The sequence below is a fragment of the Tasmannia lanceolata genome, unplaced genomic scaffold (genome assembly GCF_043159265.1).
Source record: "Tasmannia lanceolata isolate RefF3 unplaced genomic scaffold, GAP_Taslan_0.1 ptg000007l, whole genome shotgun sequence".
NCBI lineage: Eukaryota > Viridiplantae > Streptophyta > Magnoliopsida > Canellales > Winteraceae > Tasmannia > Tasmannia lanceolata.
Window position 1 is genome coordinate 29,420,539 of NW_027518684.1, and position 8,345 is coordinate 29,428,883.

The following is an 8,345-nucleotide window of genomic DNA, read 5'->3' on the forward strand; positions in this document are numbered from 1 at the left end:
GTGAAGATTAGTCTTCATAGGTCCATGGTGCCACAAGAGAATATCCTTGGTGCCGTCCAAGCCTAAGTTAAATACCAATTATAAAAGACATTTGATATATCTGACTTCGTAGGTTTTGATAATAAAACAGAGAATTAGAGCGTCCTTTTAGTAGCAACTTGGCCTATGAAGGCTCAAAATGTGGTAGCATATTAAACCATTATTTTCTTGTCAGTACAATGCAGGAAAAGAATGCGGTAGCGAGGCTTGTCTTTTTCTAACTCGTAAATGCATGTGGGCCGTGTATTTTGAAAATTTGTGTAAGATTTGACTGTGATAGGAGACAGCTTTAACACGAGGTTCCTTTGTTGGTAGGCTATAAAGATTCAAAGAGACTTGGGCTGACAAAGTTAGATATGCACGGGGTAGTTTTCAATCCTAGATTGCCTCTATCTCAAATCTACTATAACTATGGCTGCAATGGCCTTTTTACATTGAATCTGGACTATTTCATCTACGACAATATAACTAGATGAAAAAGGGAATACTTTTTTTGTCTCTCCATTTTTCTCGTGCGCTCTCTCTCTCGTATGGTTTGACCGTTAAGCCCTAACAATTCATATTCATAAGTTTTTTAATGACCTTACATATCCATTCCATACGTTCTTTTCGTTTTGTATAACCTAGCCACAGATTTCCCACGCGTCCCTTTCCACTATCCAACGCGTTCCTCCCAATACCGCACGATAAAAGTGAAAGGCTTTGATTTTTAACTTGCCATGATTTTTTACTTCATCAGTTGTCCCCATCTCTTCTAAACGTGTCCTTATCCCCATGTACACGTCTCTCTCTTTTCCTCCATATGTTGTCCCTATATCTTCAAAACGTGTCCTTATCCTCATGTACCATCTATCTATCTATCTATCTATATATATATATATCTCTCTCTCTCTCTCTCTTCCCATTTTTAACTTGCCATGATTTATTACTCCATCAATTGTCCCTCTCTCTTCGAAACGTTTCCTTATCCCCGCGTACACATCTCTCTTTTCCTCCATAAGTTGTCCCTATCTCTTCAAAACGTGTCCTTATCCTCATCTCTCTCTCTCTCTCTCTTCCCATTTTTAACTTGCCATGATTTTTTACTCCATCAGTTGTCCCCTTTCTCTTCGAAACGTTTCCTTATCCCCATGTACACGTCTCTCTCTTTTCCTCTATAAGTTGTCCCTATCTCTTCAAAACGTGTCATTATCCTCTCTCTCTCTCTCTCTCTCTCTCTCTCTCTCTCTCTCTCTCTCTCTTCCCATTTTTAACTTGCCATGATTTTTTACTCCATCAGTTGTCCCTATCTCTTCGAAATGTTTCCTTATCCCCATGTACACGTCTCTCTCTTTTCCTCCATAATTTGTCTGTATCTCTTCAAAACGTGTCTTTATCCTCATGTACATCTCTCTCTCTCTCTCTCTCTCTCTCTCTCTCTCTCTCTTCGCAGCTACCACCTCTTGCAATATGCTGAGAGGCTTCGAGAAGCAGAGCCCGGGGGGATTGCTCTCCTGGAATGGAACCAGAGTCCCTACATCCGTGGGGGAGTTCTTTTTCTTCTTTTTTAGGTTTGAGCTGTTGATCTTTCCTTATCTCTCCATCACACATGCCCTACTAGATCTGCACCACCATCCTCTTAAAGTGCTAACCCCTCTCCCTCTCTCTCCATCTCCCATTCTCTGCTACATCCCCACCGCCATCCTCTTTTACAGATACTTTTACAAGTTTCAGGTGTTGATTTCCTTTAGGTTTAATTAAAACCTCTGTAATTTCAGTTTTTTTACAGGTTTCAGCCATAGTTGCAGGAAACGCATGGTGGAAGTGGGGAACGTGTTTCCGAAACGGAAACGATACGTGCCCAAAAAAATTGTGAAACGTGACGGAAACGGCAGGGAAACTTATGAGAGAGAGAGAGAGAAAGAGAGAGAGAGAGAGGGAGGGTAGGTACCAGAGACGCCGTCTTCCCCTTCTTCTTCTTCAACTCTCTGGTGGCCGGCCATAGAGAGAGAGAGAGAGAGAGAGAGAGAGAGAGAGAGAGAGAGATTCGGGAGAGAAGAGAGAAGAGAGTGAGAGGCGGCTGGGAGAGAAATCGCACTCTCACGATTAGGTTTAGGTTGAAAAACAAGTTCATTTAGGTAATTCATATATTCACCCCATTCTTTTACTCCGAACAGCCCCCTTTAGTGTATTTGTGACTCCTCTTTTACACTAGATGGGACTGTCCCTATTAAATAAAAGGGGTGAAGACTTTACGTAGCTAAGTTTTATATACACCCCATTTGTTTACTTGGAACTGCCCCCTTTAGTGTCTTTATGACTCATCTTTTACACCAAATGAGGTTGTCCCCAGTAAACATAACGGGCGAATATTTTATGTGTCTAAGTTATATATTTGCCCCATTGTTTTACTTGGAACAGCCCCCTTTAGTGTCTTTATGACTCCTTTTTTAAAACCAGATGGGGTTGTACCCGGTAAACAAAAGGGGCAAAGACATTATGTAGCTAAGTGATATATTCGCCCCAATTTTTTGCTTGGAATAGCCCCCTTTAGTGCATTTATGACTCCTCTTTTACACTAGAGGGGGCTGTCTCCGGGAAACAAAAGGAGTGAATCATTTCCCTTTATATATCACATGAAATTGATAAAAAGAGGTAAAAAGTTTTCAAGAAATGTGTTTCCAAGGAAAAAAAAGTGTTTCCCTTTATCTATCGTTTCCCGTTTCTCGTTTCCCCTATAATTTTTTTCACGCGTTTCACGTTTCCGTTTCCCGACCTGGCAACTATGGTTTCAGCTGCTGATTTTACCATCCTCTTCACAATTGTTTCCTTTTTCTCGACCACCATACTCTTTTGGGGTTTAATTAAAGCTTCTTTCATTTCACAATTCTCAATTATAATTTTTTTAACAGGTTTTAGCTGCTGATTTTACCATCTTATTTATAGATAAATGTTTCCTTTTTATTCACCAATATGCTCTTTTCGTCTAATTAAAACTTGTTTCATTTCACAAATTTATCATCTTCCTCCCTGTGACATTATGTGTCGCATAATCTTTGGATCTAATGTTGCAGGCTTTTTGTTCCTATCACAGAGGTGACTTCAAATATAGAGATATTTGTTATTTATGGAGAAAAGGACAGTGATAAATCAACCCCCCATATAGAGCAGTGCTTAGAGAGAGAGAGAGAGAGATAAGGGGGTCGACTTGTCACTGCCCCGGAGAAAATAGCAACATGGTAAGTTCCATAACTCTAATTGCTTATTCAATCAATTTATTGCTATTAATAACATTCATGGTAACTCTATGTTCCATTCACTCTCATCTTAAATTTCTTGCATTTTTGCTAATTTATTGTGAAATTTTTATGCCTTTAAGGTTAGGGTTGAGAAGTTCTTGATCTTTGAGTTTAGGGAAGCAACATGCTTAATTTTTTTTCTCTATTCTCAATTTCTGGATGTTTTCTCAAATGCTAATAGAATTGATAACAACTCTTTATGACATGTAGTTATTTTAAATTTTCAGTTTTACTTCATTTAAGTGATCATGTTTTTTCTGGGGCTTTACATCAACGTATTTATTTGAACATCCAAATACCTTAATTATGCCGTTTTTACTGTGCTGCTTTTGAAGGTCCATTGGAAATATTCAAGGACCTTAGCAACATGGATTTTCAGTTGGGATGAGATTCAAGATGCAATTTGAAGGTAAATATCTACATTTTCAATGATTTTCTGAAGTGGGATTTTGACCACTTTAATGGAAACTTAAGTTTTCATCTATTGTATCAGGTTTTTTATTGTATCAGGTTCACGGTTATGATAATAGAAATTGGTGAGGTTTCATCCCAATGAACGAATTCTAAATTTATATCTTTGAAGATTATCTATGCGTCCAATTTCTCAAAAAAGTTCAGGCCATGCTTAGATGATGTGGTCGGTGCCTGCTCAGGCTTCTCAAAAAGTTTAGAGACCACTGAGTTTATATTGTATTATTTAGACTAATCTAATTTCATATCACATTGCATGTATGTCTTCCATGAGATCCAAAGTTATGTCCTTGCTGATTACATGTCAAATCATATCGTTATCATCCAAAAATGAAACAAAATTCTAAGGTTATATTTTCTTACCAATAGACCTACATCTATAATCACTCAATGTGCATGAATAAATCCCAATTTCTCTTTGTGGTGAACAAAATCTTATCAAATAATATCATTCAATATTAGCTTTAGTAGACCTCCTTACACTTGCACACTTGCCCTAAACAAACCTCTGGATGCTATCACCAACTTCTTCAGGCCTGTATTAAGAGAAACTATAGAAAAGAGGAACAAAAGCCCTACATTATTGAAAACTGGAACTCTGAATTTCGTGCATGAAAATAAAGAGTATTAGAACTGGTGGAGTTGTGATCTTTCAATGAATATCCTAAATACTATTAATCAGCCCATTTAGGAAAATGGATTGATCTGTGCAAGGTGGTAGAACCCACCAGATGAAGGATTAGGATCATTATTGTTCAGATATATTGCGACTATCACTGAACTCGTTTGAGGTTCACAACACAAATTGTGAACCAATCCAAGAACCGAAATCAAGTGTATCCCAAAATTTAGTAACTTAAACTATTGGAAGGTCATTTTAGTGTTTAAGCTAATGCACTCGTTGTGACCTTGCAAACTTGGTTCTCTTATTGTTTCTTATATAATTTGAGGGCTCTTTGATTTAATTGGGACACAACTACAATATTGTCCAACTTTAATCAGGCTGTGAGGTGTTTCATTCATATAGAACTTTCATTATTAGTGTTTGGAAATTATTTTCTATGTTTTCAGGATCTTGAGGCAAGGAGATATAGATCAATTAGAAGATTTTTTCTAATGTAGAAATTATTTTCTATGTTTTCCGGATTTTTGAGCAAGTAGATACATGGATTAGAAGGTTGAATTAGTGGTATGCCATGATAGTGCCTTGCATTCTTTCATAGATGTTTTCCTTACTTTAGATTATTTATATTTTCTGTTACTTAAATGTTGATTTCAATCTTTAGTTGATCATTTATTTCAATCTTAAATGTTTTCTTTTAAATGGTATGCGAGTGACCGTTTATTCCAGATTTTCGAAGTCAATACTTTCATGTGGAATGCCCACTTCAACCCCGTGATTATGTCTAGTTGGGTTCTTTGATTGTTTCCATTACTGAGATCTATGCCACATTTCATGTCAAGGAGGTGACATCATACCCGCTATTGTTTTGGTAGAGGAAAACCATCGATCAGTAGGGTGCTTATCCTTTCATGTAATGGCCTAATGGGTTTACATTTCTAAATATTATATGTTTTTCCTTTGGAATTTATGGGAAGGGGTCAAGAAGGTGACATCTTGCCCGCTAATGGTTTTGGTAGTGGAAAATCATCAGTATGGTGCTTTTCCTTTCGTGTAATGGGTTTACATTTCTAAATATTATGTCTTTCCTTTGGAATTTATGGTAGGGTGTTTGGGTCAGTAAAATCAAAGTGCACCTGCTTCTTGCCTATGCTTCCTTTCATTGAGGTGATGACTAATGGTCTATAATATGCCAGATTCTTGTGCTTGGATCTCAATCGCTTTAGTAGCCATTGGCTAATTGAAAAGTTAAGGTCTTATAGGCTTAACTTCAACCGTACTTTTATTTGATATAAGGGCCCCTTATAGTTGTTTATGGATATATATTTCTGTTATCTATGTTATATTCTTTGGAAAGTAGTAACAGTTAGGTAAAATATATCAAGTTTCATCATACTCACATTCGCATTCATGTTTCAAACAGTGTTCGCATTATCCATCAAAGCTAGCAACAGTATTTTAATAATCATTTATGTTTTTTTTTTTCATTACCCGTTAAAGCTAGCCAGGGTTAGTTATTAATCGTTTATGTTTTCTCTATTGCCTGGTGCATCGCACGGGGTTTCTTACTAGTACTTATACATAGGGACTGGCTAGGTAATTTGGCAGAAATCCTTCTATCATGAAAAAGTGAGCCGCCAAATGGCTTTTACGAAATTGCCTAGCAAATACCACGTACATAATATTTGCTTTATGGATTTCAATCCAACGGAAAATATACACCGATCATACCCAATTTATGAGCATCTAATGTTGTATGGTGTAACGAATAAATAGCTTAGAGCCATCGTGGTTGGTTCCATTTGAACAATAGATGCTATAGAGTTTGGTAATTTGATGTATTAGTACTCGCCCAAGATCAATCTCTACGTACCTGTCAATATTTGTGTGTGGGTCAGTGGGATTAACTAATTATTATCGTTTATAATTAGCACAAGGATTCTATCCAGACCATTCTCTCTACTTCTGTGTTAAATATTTTTCCGTGTAGTTGTCATTGTCTTGTCTCCTAGCCCAAGAATTCTATCCATTGTCACATTAATTGGAGCCTAAAATATGATTTGTAAACTTTATTTGATAATTAATATGGAAAAAATAAAGTTGATAAATTAATATGGGAAAAATATTTATGAGCTCGTATCTGAGCTCGAGCTCAAAAAACAGTGTGGGCCCACATTTTTGGGGTGATCCAAAGCATTCATTTGAAAGCCCTTACATAGATAAGGTTTCCACCAAAAATCAATTGGTTAGGATCAACCTAAACCTTCCGTTTGTGGACGGAAAATGGGCAAATTTGTGGAGAAACAATATGTCCATTTTCTCTCCAATTTGGATGGATTAGGATGATTCTATGGACCTGATTTTTGGTACACACCCTATCTATGTAAGGGACATTCAAATGAATGCTTGGAATCACCTCAAAAATGGGAGCCCACATGAGTTTTTGACGCTCGAGCTCATAAACTATTTTCCCAATTAATATATTTATATATTATATAATTTGGCCTTTGGATGCTCCAGCGAGAAGAAGTGACTCATGCCAAGTTGATGGAGTAAAAAGAGATAGGGGCAGACCGAAAACAGGTGGGTAGAAACAGTGAGGAAAGACTTGATGGTTAGGAACATACAGAGAACATGACCTTGGATGGGAGAGAATCCATGTAGACGGACCCAACTAGTGTCAAGATTAGAACTTGTCAATTTGAACCAAGTAGATTCTTTCACCTTCTTCGTGAAAATCTTCTAAAGGATTCATTAGCCGACCCCAACTAATTTGGGACAAAGGCTTAGTTCAATTCAGTTGAGTATATATTATATAATTTAATAAATAATTCTACGAAATAACGCAATCACCATATTTCTAGAGTCCAATACGCATGGGATACCTTCTAAAATATTCAGTCCAATTAAAGTAGTAGATTCCATGTTGGAATCTACATATTTTATGTGTTATGTGTGCAACCCAACATACTAGCGTGTATCCCCTAATTGTACATCACAGTTTAGTAATATCAAAATTACACAGACAACAAATAAATTTTGGTAAACCCCTCGTATCTAGGAATTAACTATATCTTGTAACTTGTTGGAAAATATTTTAAAATAAATAAAAAGGGTTTTGCTTTTTGAAAATGGAATTTTCAAATTGGTTTTCTAAAAGGAGTTGCAAAGACTAAGGGGCCGTTTGGATACGCGGATTTTAGAATCTAAGTTTTTAGTTTGAAAACAGTGTAAATGAGGGTCCATGATCAAGCTGTTGTATGCTGTCCTGACATCGTTTCTTGGATTTTAAGTGAGAAATTCAGGTTTTAAAAATCTCTCCTGCATCGTGAGATTTCTAAAACCTCAAAATATGGGAGGATCTACTACTCTCTTGCTGACGGAAAGAAGGGCGAGAAGTCAAAAATGAGTAAAAACCGACGGTGGTCAGCTTCTTCTCTTGTCTCTTAGCTACAATTTTGAAGAAATCCCGGATTCTAAAATCTGCGTATCCCCTAATTGGACATCATAGTTTAGTAATATCAAAATTACACAGACAACAAATAAATTTTGGTAAACCCCTCCTATCTAGGAATTAACTATATCTTGTAACTTGTTGGAAAATATTTTAAAATAAATAAAAAGGGTTTTGCTTTTTGAAAATGGATTTTTCAAATTGGTTTTCTAAAAGGAGTTGCAAAGACTAAGGGGCCGTTTGGATACGCGGATTTTAGAATCTAAGTTTTTAGTTTGAAAACAGTGTAAATGAGGGTCCATGATCAAGCTGTTGTATGTTGTCCTGACATCGTTTCTTGGATTTTAAGTGAGAAATTCAGTTTTTAAAAATCTCTCCTGCATCGTGAGATTTCTAAAACCTCAAAATATGGGAGGATCTACTACTCTCTTGCTGACAGAAAGAAGGGCGAGAAGTCAAAAATGAGTAAAAACCGACGGGT

General features: G+C 36.6%; 1 long non-coding RNA gene across 2 annotated transcripts; it reads left to right on the top strand.

The window, feature by feature from the left end:
• Positions 1 to 1,433: 1,433 nt before the first annotated feature.
• On the top strand, positions 1,434 to 5,508 carry LOC143882354 (uncharacterized). Of its 2 annotated transcripts, none has more exons than XR_013252185.1 (4): positions 1,434 to 2,156; positions 3,093 to 3,257; positions 3,653 to 3,726; positions 3,811 to 4,150. It is a non-coding gene; the product is annotated as an uncharacterized LOC143882354 (long non-coding RNA). The 2 variants fall into 2 exon arrangements; XR_013252184.1 differs by lacking the exon at positions 3,811 to 4,150 and adding an exon at positions 5,140 to 5,508 and having other exon boundaries at positions 1,437 to 2,156.
• Positions 5,509 to 8,345: the final 2,837 nt, after the last annotated feature.